Below are 12,634 nucleotides of genomic sequence, written 5' to 3' on the forward strand. Positions count from 1 at the left end.
TGCAGAAAAGGCCTTTGACAAAATTCAACAACGTTTCATGCTAAAAACTCTCAGTAAATTAGGTATTGATGGGACGTATCTCAAAATAATAAGAGCTATTTATGACAAACCCACAGCCAATATCATACTGAATGGGCAAAAACTGGAAGCATTCCCTTTGAAAACTGGCACAAGACAGGGATGCCCTCTCTCACCACTCCTATTCAACATAGTGTTGGAAGTTCTGGCCAGGGCAATTAGGCAGGAGAAGGAAATAAAGGGTATTCAATTAGGAAAAGAGGAAGTCAAATTGTCCCTGTTTGCAGACGACGTGATTGTATATCTAGAAAACCCCATTGTCTCAGCCCAAAATCACCTTAAGCTGATAAGCAACTTCAGCAAAGTCTCAGGATACAAAATCAATGTACAAAAATCACAAGCATTCTTATACACCAATAACAGACAGAGAGCCAACTCATGAGTGAACTCCCATTCACAATTGCTTCAAAGGGAATAAAATACCTAGGAATCCAACTTACAAGGGACGTGAAGGACCTTTTCAAGGAGAACTACAAACCACTGCTCAAGGAAATAAAAGAGGATAAAAAGAAATGGAAGAACATTCCATGCTCATGGGTAGGAAGAATCAATATCATGAAAATGGCCATACTGCCCAAGGTAATTTACAGATTCAATGCCATCCCCATCAAGGTACCAATGACATTCCCCACAGAATTGGAAAAAACTACTTTAAAGTTCATATGGAACCAAAAAAGAGCCTGCATTGCCAAGTCAATCCGAAGCCAAAAGAACAAAGCTGGAGGCATCACACTACCTGGCTTCAAACTATACTACCAGGCAACAGTAACCAAAACAGCATGGTACTGGTACCAAAACAGAGATATAGATCAATGGAACAGAACAGAGCCCTCAGAAATAATGCCACACATCTACAACTATCTGATCTTTGACAAACCTGAGAAAACAAGCAATGGGGAAAGGATTCCCTATTTAATAAATGGTGCTGGGAAAACTGGCTAGCCATATGTAGAAAGCTGAAACTGGATCCCTTCCTTACACCTTATACAAAAATCAATTCAAGATGGATTAAAGACTTAAATGTTAGACCTAAAACCATAAAAAACCTAGAAGAAAACCTAGGCATTACCATTCAGGACATAGGCATGGGCAAGGTCTTCATGCCTAAAACACAAACAGCAATGGCAACAAAAGCCAAAATTGACAAATGGGATCTAATTAAACTCAAGAGCTTCTGCACAGCAAAAGAAACTACCATCAGAGTGAACAGCAACCTACAAAATGGGAGAAAATTTTCGCAACCTACTCATCTGACAAAGGGCTAATATCCAGAATCTACAATGAACTCCAACAAATTTACAAGAAAAAAACAAACAACCCCATCAAAAAGTGGGCGAAGGACATGAACAGACACTTCTCAAAAGAAGACATTTATGTAGCCAAAAAACACATGAAAAAATGCTCACCATCACTGGCTGTCAGAGAAATACAAATCAAAACCACAATGAGATACCATCTCACACCAGTTAGAATGGCAATCATTACAAAGTCAGGAAACAACAGGTCCTGGAGAGGATGTGGAGAAATAGGAACACTTTTACACTGTTGGTAGGACCGTAAACTAGTTCAACCCTTGTGGAAGTCAATGTGGCAATTCCTCAGGGATCTAGAACTAGAAATACCATTTGACCCAGCCATCCCATTACTGGGTATATACCCAAAAGACTATAAATCATGCTGCTATAAAGACACATGCTCACGTATGTTTATTGCAGCATTATTCACAATAGGAAAGACCTGGAATCAACCCAAATGTCCAACAATCCTAGACTGGATTAAGAAAATGTGGCACATATACACCATGGAATACTATGCAGCCATAAAAAATGAGGAGTTCATGTCCTTTGTAGGGACACGGATGAAATTGGAAATCATCATTCTCGTAAACTATTGCAAGAACAAAAAACCAAATACCATATATTCTCACTCATAGGTGGGAATTGAACAATGAGAACACATGGACACAGGAAGGGGAACATCACACTCTGGGGACTGTTGTGGGGTGGGGGGAGTGGGGAGGGATAGCACTGGGAGATATACCTAATACTAGATGATGAGTTAGTGGGTGTAGCGAACCAGCATGGCACATGTATACATATGTAACTAACCTGCACATTGCGCACATGTACCCTAAAACTTAAAGTATAATAATAATAAATACATAAATAAAATAAAAAAATTAAAAAAAAACAGGAAAAAAAAAAGAAATATGTTACCAATGGGAAACCAGGTGAAGGGTATACTGGACTTCTCTCTATTATTTCTTATAACTGTATGTGATGCAGTAATTACCTCAAAATAAAAGGTTAAAAATAAAAAGAATGCTTTTTCCACCGAAGCATTAATGAAATATATGCTTATGCATATTAGTTTTAATTATTGTCAGATGTAACATCCTTTTCCTATCTTAATAATGCATCAATCATCACAATATTATAAAAATCTCATTTTGTGATTTCTCCCACATTATATATGAATGTATTAAATGCATACACGTAAAAATGTTTTGTATTTTTACATTTAGATATTTAATCCACCTTATTTATATTCTATACAATATTAAGTATGAATATAGTATAAATTTTCTTCAAATGGATATTATTTTCTGAAACTGCTTACTGAATTGTTTATTCTTTGACATAATTTGAAGATCCAAATTTTCTTATATCTGTGTGACTCAGCTCCTTCACCTACAATTCTGTTCCATTAAATTGTTTATATTTACATTTTATATGAGTTAAGATAAGCTAATTATATCATTTTTCTATTGTTGCTTAAACAAACACATATATCATCCCACAGTTTTTGTGGGTTAGGAGTCTAGGTACAGCTTAGCCAGGTCCTCTGACTATAATCAAGGAGCCACGCAGAGCTCAGCTCTCATCTGGATGCTTAACAAACATAAGCTTATGACCAAAACATCATGAAATATAAGGAAATAAAACACACTGAATGAGGGTTATCTGAAAAAAGAAAAAAAGCACAGTAAATTCAGACTGTACAAAACTATATAGATTGGATTTTGGGATACATAATATGTAACATTCTGATTGGCAAGCAGTTTAGGAAAACATCGTATATAGAAGCAATGCAGATTAAAATGTATAGACACAAGCAGTTTAAAGGCTATTCTTGGGTGCATAACAGTGCCTGGCTCCTGGCTGATACTTGGGGCAGGCTGTGTTCCCAGTGGGGAGGTAGAATGAATTTCTGTAGAGAATGAGGGAAATTAAAAAAAAAAAAGAAAGAGTGGGACTAGTCTAAACACAAAAAGACTGTACTGTACAGGACATAGGATGCACATTTTATCAGGAAAGAGTGTCAGGACACAAGCACGTCAGCATTTGTAAAAAGACAGGAGTTCTAAAGAACAACAGCAGAAAATAATGTGTAAGCTTTGGTCCAAACTGACAGAGCAATCTACCCTTTCTGATGAATCAGTGCTGATTCCCAAGACACGGAGCTTGAAGTATATCAGTCTAGCTTAAATCAAGATTAGTTTTATTTTTTATTGTTGTTTGTTTGGCCATTTTCTCTTCATTGTGAATGTTTCAGTAACATGCCATTCTGTAACTTAGTCTCCTAGGTTTCCCTATAAATCTCTCAAATTCAAAAAAAGCAAATCTGGACCAATATTTCTTTATAAACTTCAGTTATATTTGAGAATTTAAAAAGTTAACAAACTTCAGTTAAATATTTATACTACTATTTAAAAATATATTAACAGTCACTATTATTATTTTAAATGAAATATACCCACAGTGAACAAATGTAGTTTGTAATTGTCTCTGGATTTTCTAATAAATGCTTAAAATTTTAGAACTTGAGTATACCATTGTTCCCTGTTTATCAGTGCTTCACACTCTCATATTAATTATTTGCCAAGATTATAATTAATAATTTCATACAAGTAATTTACAACAGGCTGATGATGAGTAATTTTTATTTTATAATACAGCAGCTCTTTAGTATATTTTATAATCCATTAAAAATATGATAGAACATAATGTAAAATATATTTTTCCATATAAAGAAAATGTTAGAAATGGGCTGGTAGTCTTGAATATTCCACTAGCTGTGATGACCTCATTTGAGTGATAAATTATTAAGATTAGCTCTCTAATTCATTATAGTCAATTCTTTTGAAAATTGTAATAGATGTTTCAGTGAATTAGAGAATTCATCTAACAATCTGCCAAACAAGCTAACCTGATAGTTTGAAGCTTTCCTGAGTATAATGTAATTTTAAACTAAGAGAGATCATATCCCATGAGCAACAAATTGAGATACTCTGTGTAACTTAATTTTGAATGGTAATTATATTAATGAAATAAGATTTTAAAAGCATTTCAAATCCATACATTCTTATAAAAAATTGTTTAAGCAACCCACTAAAACAGGGTTAGTTTAATTTTCTAAATTTTGTAAAATGCTTGTCTTTAATAAATATTTATCAGGAACAAAGTGATAGTTTCTTCCTAATCTAGTCACTGAAACTACTTTTCCATCTGTGCCATCAGGGCAAAAGCCCACAGGTCTATATATCTTATTAGTACAGTGTACCTTATAAATAATCAAAAGAACTTGCTACAGGTTATGTAGAGAATTCAAGTGACTAATGAAATAATAAAATATGAAGGATGTATTTATGAAATTCAGGATGGCATTATGTGGTTCTGTTTGGAATAAAGGCACCATCCAGCTTCTGACTCAATGAGACCAAATAAGAAGATACAGTGGGTCCTAAACATCACAGTTTTCAGCATACAAAATAAATCATATACGTAAATAAGTAGGGTTTCATGGGCCAGGTTAGTGTGTGTGTGTGTGTGTGTGTGTGTGTGTTTAGGAGCTAGTGTGTTGGGGAAGTAGAGCTGAAAGGAGAGGATGGTTAAATATTTCTCTTATATGGAGTATTCATGCTATTCTAATGCCTCTATTAAAACTTCATTATGTGACTTCAGGCTGCAAAAATAGTTTTATATCCAGGCAAGTGAGCACCAAGCTCAAAATTCCACGTCATATTCAAGAACACATTCATTTTAGTGTCTGTTCAACTTTAGTCTCTTAAGGATCTTCCCTGACTGAGCTGGACAAAAATTAACCAATCTTTACAAGACAAGCACCCCCTGGTGGATGCTGTGTGTTTCCTGTGCTTAGAACAGTACTTACATATAATAGTATCTGAGTCCGAAAACCTCTCCCGCTTTCTCTACCTAATAATGTTGTGCCTTCCCCCTTAGTTCTTGCTAGGAATTTGCAAGATAATCCATAGATTGGAGCTGAGGGTTGGTTCTCTAGGACTGAATAAGGACCATCGTAGGAAATCCAATGTGGGAAGAGTGAGTGGGAAAGATTTGTACCACAGTCCAAAAGGAAGTTCCAAAATCACTAGAGAAATCAAATATAAAGGCCAATACACTAATAATAGGCAAGATAATTATAATGAACACTTATTACATACTTTAATAAATGCTCTTTACATTAGTAATCGAGTTAACACCCTAACAATCTTATTAAGAACCATTATTCTCCTTCTCTCTATTTTTTCAGATAAGGAAGGCATCAAGTTAGGCAAAAAGATTATCTTGCCCAAGGACATACAGTTAATATGTGGCAGATCTGGCATTTGCACAATACAGAGGCAGCCTGATTCTAAATTCTGTCACGTGGCAGCAGCAAAACATATTGCTTTTTAAAGACAAACTCCTTTTTAAGCAATCTCATTAATAAAAATTATAAGCAAAAAAAAAAGTGGAGGTTAAGGTACCTGGCAAGCTACAGGAACTTTTGAATACATTTAATTGTGTGATGGTCTTGTGTCTCTGAAACAAAAGAAATATTAATGATTATAACAAGTTTTTCAAGAGCTAAAATTGTTGAAAAAATTCAAAGTTGTAAACCTATGCAACACAGCTAAAATCACTGTGATGAAAATCTGCATGAGCTCAAAATATAGGCAATGTGGCCAGCTATTAAACCCTTGCTAGCCTGACTGAAGAATCAGTCTCAGTGATAGCACAAGGCTGAATCTCACAGATTCCCCTGTTACTCCTGAAATGTCGTATCTAGGCAGTGGTTGTACTCTTGCCCAGTACATGCAGAAGGAGTACCTGCATGTCTCTTGAACACCAAAGTACACATATATCCATTCTACCTCACAACATGCTCACTCTGGTGATGTCAACTGGCAATGCATCAATGTTGCTTTTTATTTCTTCCTCTTTGGAAGTGACTCTTTCTATAGTAATGAATAGCAGAGAATGTCATAAGCTGTGTCTCCCACAGACTAATTATATTCAGTAGTTTGGGGCATTCATCTTGAGATGCCTACTCAAAAATGTGTCATGAACTGCATCATTCCCATGTTGCCCTGGCAGTAGATCCTTCATCCTCAAGGCAGAATCACTAAGAGCTGTATTCCACAAATCATCTGTGCAAGTCTGTCAAATGTAAAGGCAAGGAGAGCCAAAAATGTTCTTGAAATATCCTCAAAGGAAGATGCAGAAGGGACTGCTCAGTTATCAACCTTCCCATACTAAGATATTATAATGATCACATATACAGATCTTCATACAGATTGACACCCTGCATGACAGCAGTGTATTGCATCTGTATCTGTATAAGGGAAATGGATCTTGAGGAAACAGTTTCCAATTCCTTAAAATCTGTGGCATGACGGTGATGTGAGAACCCTCCTGTAAACTGAAGGGTATGGCATCGATATGCACAGACATGTAATTTTTGACATGTATTTCTTCCCTCTCTGAACAGACTGGGATGCAGTTTCCTCATTAAACATAGTGGTCATTGGAAACAATTATTAGAGAGTGATAGTTGCCATTATAAGCGGGAGGATCCTGATACCAGAATGTCAGACAAAATAGCTGGCAAAGATGCAGATACTACAGAGAACATTAGAGTAAGTTACATCACACAGGTGGTCCTAAGCTAATGGGTCAATTACTTGTGTTTTTTGTTTTCTTTTTTTGAGACAGATTCTTGCCCTGCTACCCATACTGGAGTGCAGTGGTGCGATCATTTCTTACTGCACCTTTACCTCCCAGGCTCAAACGATCCACCCACCTCAGCCTCCCTAGTAGCTGGGACCACAGGTACGTGCCCACCACAACTGGCTAAGATTTTTTTTTTCTTTGTAGAGATGAGGTCTCCTCTATGTTTCCCAGGCTAGTCTCAAACTCCTAGACTTAACAGATCCACCTGCCTCAGCCTCCCAAACTGTTGGGATTACAGATGTGGGCCATCGCACCTGACTGTGGGTCAATTATTGAAAGTTCTACAGTAGATGTCAACAAGTAGAAAATAGAAGAATCAAATGCAGACTAAGAAGAAAGTAAAGGGCAAGGGTCCAGGAGAAAGATTTAAGACAGAATTGAGAATTTGTAATTACACAAAGATGGTACCAAAGCAGAAAGTGTATGGAAACAAAGGATGTCCAAAATTATCAGGGAATCTAGTATTTTGTTAGTTCACATTAGGGGAGTGTAAGTGTATGTTAACTGAGCATGTGAAATATATATATACAATATCACATATGTGTAATATATATTATATATTTGACAAACAGGTAACATACATGTTATTAATATGTGTGTGCATGTATATATGTGTATATATTTATATATGTGTATCTTATATGTATATAAATTCCATATGTGTAATATATACATGTACACACATATTAACAATAGCTTCATATTTATACTTTAAACGTATTATAAAGTGTGCATTTCAGTGGCTTTTATTATATTCCCAGGATTGTGCAATCATCAGCATGATCTAATTGTAAAATATTTTTATCACAACAAAAGGAAATTCTCTACCCATTAGTAATCATTTCACATTCCCACCTTTCCATAGCCCTCAGTAACTACTAATTGAATTTTCATCACCATGAATTTGACTACTGTGGACATTTTATATAAATGTAGTCATATAATATGGGGTCTTCCTTAACTGGCTTCTTTCTCTAAGAATAATACTTTCAAAGTTAATCCATGTTACATAGCATGTGTAAATATTTAATTCCTTTTTATTGCCAGGTAATATCCAATTGCACAGAGAGTCCACATTTTATTTTCCATTGACGGACCTTTGGGTTGTTTCTACATTTTGATTCTTATGGATAAAGCTGACATGGACATCTGTGTACATTTTTGTGTGTGGACTTATGACTTTACTTCTCTCTAGTCTACCTATGAGTAGAATCATCATATTATATAGTGACTTTATAATTTATCATTTTGAGGGACTGCTAAACTGTTTCCCAAACTGACTGCACTATTTTACTATCCCATCAGGATTGTATAAGGGTTCTCATTCCTCTATACACTTCATAATACTTTTTATGGTCTGTCTAAGTTTTAGCTACCATTGTGGATAAGAAGTTACATTTCACTGTGGTTTTGATTTATATTTTCCTATGGACTAATGATGTTGAGCAACTTTTCATGTGCTTATTGGCCACTTGTATATCCTCTTTAGAGAAATGTCTATTCAAATCTTTTACCCATTTAGAAATCGGTTTTATATTATGCATATTTTATTGTTTAATTTGAGAATTGCTCGTATATAAATACAAGTTCCTTATCAAAAATATGATTTTAAAGTATTTCACACACATTTGTGGGTTATCATTTGTCTTATTCTGTTTTGTGCTGCTATCACAGAATATTGAGACTGGGTAATTTACAATGAACAGAAATGAATTGGTTTATGGTTCTAGGGCCTGGAAAGTTCAAGATCGAGAAGATGGCATCTGGTGAGGGCCTTCTTGCTGTGTCATTCCATGGAGGAAGGGCAATGATGGGGCAGAGCAGGTGTGTGTGTGTGAGAGAGAGAGATTGAATTCACCTTTCTGCTGCCTTTTTTGTTTTATCTGGGTCTCGAGCTGATTGGATGGTTCCTGCTGACATTGAGGGTAGATCTTCCCTACTCAGTCCAGTGACTGATATGCCAATCTCCTCTAAAAAACCCTCACAGACCCACCCAGAAATAACTCTTTGCAAGTCTCTAGGTATTCCTTAATGCAGTCAAATTGACACCTAAATTAACAACTAAATCTTTTCACTTTTTTGATGATGTCCTTTTCATTACAAAATCTTTTAATTTGATGATGTACAATTTGTGTATTTTTTTCTTTCATAACTTATACATGTGTCAAATATGTGAAACAATTGCCTAACCTAAGGCCATGGTAACATATTCCTATGATTTCCTTTAAAATTGTTTAGTTTTATTTGTTATATTTAAAACTATGATCAATTCTTATACAAGGTGATGCATATAATTCTTTACGCCCCACATAAAAAAGAGAAAGAAAAGAGGCCATACTTCATATATATAAACAGAGACTTCCATCTCTTGAACTGGCAGTGTCCATAGTTGAAAAGTCAAAACTGACCACATACACTACACTGAATCTTTTGTCATGTGACCACTGCTGTCTGGCCAACCATACAAAAAGCTGGGAAGCAAAGAGTTCTTTCCATTTGACTCTAACTTCATCATGAGTCTCATTTATTTTTCTATCAATTAATATTCAATTATAAACTATTCTGGGACAGATATGGCAGATTCACTCTTAGCACTGATTCTCACCTTATCTAATGTACTATGGGGGCTGGAAAGCTGAAAGAGCTCTGGGAAGCTAGGATTCTGCATGTGACATATGTTTCTCAGCACAGACACATCTGCATTGTTCTCAGATGTGGAAGTGATCAACATGATGCAGGAGCTTCTTCCACAGAACAACTAGCACGAGAGCCTTCTTCCACAGAGCAACCAGCATCACAGAGGCATCCAGTTATTCAAGGTAACTGATTATTTTTTTCTTTTTATCTTCCAGTCACTAGCATCAGAAGTTCTGAGCATGGACAGTGACACTAGTGATGTCATTAGCTGTATGTTTCTCCTGAGTTGTTCCTGCCTGTATGTTTCTTAGTTGTATAGGATCTAACTGTAGTTCACTGGTTCTTCACTAAATCCTTTTCTGTTCAAGCTAACCCAAGTAAGTTCTATTATTTGCATCTGAGAACCATTATTAACACACTTCGCATTGTCACCACCCACCCATGCTCACAGCCTAGGCTGGCAGCCTGTTCTTTAATACGCTATCATTGTACAATGCTCCTTAGCTTCCTGGGTTCTGACCTTCATATCTATTCCTACCTCCCTCTACATCATTTTCTTCTGCTGTATAAAATATTATGAGCAAATTCCTCTATGCCCTTAATTCCAGGGCCTAACATTGTTTTATTTCCCAAGTCACTAATTTATGTATTGTGTTCTCTGTCCTTCTAGCTCACTTGACCAAACTAATCCCACTTAATGTTTTAACCATCTTGATACTTTTTCCTTATTATTTTTCTATTTTGTCTTCACTTTTTTCCCTGAGTTCAATTATATGGTCCATTATTTAATAATTTTCTCTTGTTCTTCTGACTTTTTTTGCCTTCTGGGCAGCTGAACATAGCTAGAGAAAATCATCTAAATTAACAAATTAGCACTACTATGAATTGAAGATCCCATACCATAACTAGACCTCCCATATGGCTTGCACATTGTTCAATATTTATTTGATAAAATTGCACAACAAATATTCCATACATCCCCACTTAACCAACATCAAACATCCTTGCTACCCTTATCACTGTTAGCAGGTGATCTCCAACTTGTTTTTCACAAGGCATGAAGAAACCCTTTAAAAGGAACAACCAAAATATGTTGACTTATATTGGCAAGTCAACTGGAATTTGATTCCATGCAGTTCTTTCTGTATTCTTCTAAAATATGGTATTTCTGCCTGTATGTACCTTGCTCAAATAATATTTCAGGAAGGAAGGAAGGGAGGAAGGGAAGGAGGGAGAGAGGGAGGGAGGGAGGAAAGGTTGGAAGGGAGGGAGGAAAGGTTGGAAGGGAGGGAGGAAAGGTTGGAAGGGAGGGAGGGAGGAAGGGAAGAAAAGCTTCTACACATCTCTCCTTGCATATGTTATAAGATATTCCTAAAAGAGCTCTCCAGGATTTTTGATGTCCATCTCAAGCAGAGAGCACAAATTAAGTAATTCACTGCCCTCTGGCAGGATCGGGGAACTGTTAGTTGCTGTTATTTATTCTTTCCAAGTATTTAATTAGGTAAATGATTTAAGCTTGAACAAGTGTGATCCTGTTTGCTAAAATTCTCAAGGAATTGTGGGATAATCTAGCACTTTAGCTAACAGAGAGGCAAAATACAATGAATCATGTTTCCTCAACTGCCCTCCCATACTGCAGGTGCAGACAGCACACACAGCTGAAGAGGAGTGTTTGTAATAAAAAGAAATCCTCTGTTCATTCTTAGCTATGAGAGCAGAAATTTATAGTGTGAGTACTATGTCCCAATAAGCTTCATAGACAAGCTTCTGTGAAGAAGATACCACTCACAAATATGAGATACCATGAAAATCCCAATTGCCTGATAGAGGTATAACCTTCCTGACATGTATTTGCTTTATGTCTATTCATGTATCCTTGATAATCTTTGTGCTTCCAGGATTTTTTTAAGTACTCAGACTTTTAAGGTTCTAGGATGTTTTACTGACAGGATATCATTTCAGCAAACATCTTTCCAAGATATTAGAAAACAATTCTATTACCAACAGGCACATCCTATATTAGGCTATCATAAAGGAATTCCTACCTTAGAAGCCCAGATTATGGTTTACATCAAACTTTTTCATTTCTTCTATTCAGTTCTCTGGAAGTAGATTTTCAAATAATCAGTCAGGCTTATAGGAATGTCTAAATATTAGAAATCCAGATACAATGTGTACTACATATTCTTAGATGAAGCTGTCTGGAAAACTGAAAGAGCAAGACTCCATTTCTTGGATGTCTCTGGAGGATTCCCTCATTTGACTCTACTTCAGATCATTTATTATTGTAGGTCCATGAAACCATCTTAGTCATGGCAGTCATTTTGATAATAGTCTACCATTAGATGCTTGACTAAGGTGAACAACTTGTCCTAGTTTGCCCAGGGTTTTCCCAGTCTTAAAACAGGAAAGTCCCATATCCTGGAGACAACCCCGGTTTATGCTGGACCCTCTTCATCCCTGAACACCTTGGTTCTATTTTTTTTTCAGCTATTTCACTGTGTGGATAATTCAGTATCATCATTTCATTTTAGGTGTCCCAGGTATCCCAATTCATGTCAATTCCTTTAGGTTCTTAATTAAGGTACTTCTATTCTAATGAGCCTGTATATTACAAGACACTTAAGATGGGTTGCCAGAGAAGTGTGTGAACAATTTGTTGGAAGGGTAGGTAAGTATGGTAATGATAAGTAAGTAAGTAATGATAAGTAAGGTGCTAACCTCCCAACCTGCTGAATTGCTATATACCACTCACTAAAAGAAGAATGTTCCTATAGCATCTTTACCCAAAGTCTTCATTCCAAACCAAAAATACCATACTGGACTTGTCTATTATCACCATCCACCCAAGAGAAATTCGAGAGACAGACAGCTTTATAATGAATCATCCAAGTCTTTGTTTC

General features: G+C 36.1%; 1 long non-coding RNA gene across 31 annotated transcripts in view; it reads right to left on the reverse strand.

The window, feature by feature from the left end:
• Positions 1 to 12,634, reverse strand: part of LOC129027787 (uncharacterized) — a 61,758-nt gene that overhangs the window by 21,489 nt on the left and 27,635 nt on the right. For 13 of the 31 annotated variants that reach the window (XR_010126260.1, XR_010126251.1, XR_010126261.1 and 10 more), the window contains one exon: positions 5,849 to 5,903. The exons of 13 other annotated variants lie outside the window; for them this stretch is intronic. This is a non-coding gene — a long non-coding RNA (uncharacterized LOC129027787). Of the gene's footprint in view, positions 1 to 5,848; positions 5,904 to 11,776; positions 11,834 to 12,634 lie in introns of all 31 variants that reach the window. 5 more of the 31 variants (XR_010126257.1, XR_010126248.1, XR_010126268.1 and 2 more) reach the window with 1 other exon arrangement.

The sequence above is a fragment of the Pongo pygmaeus genome, chromosome 3, assembly GCF_028885625.2.
Source record: "Pongo pygmaeus isolate AG05252 chromosome 3, NHGRI_mPonPyg2-v2.0_pri, whole genome shotgun sequence".
NCBI classification, from domain to species: domain Eukaryota; kingdom Metazoa; phylum Chordata; class Mammalia; order Primates; family Hominidae; genus Pongo; species Pongo pygmaeus.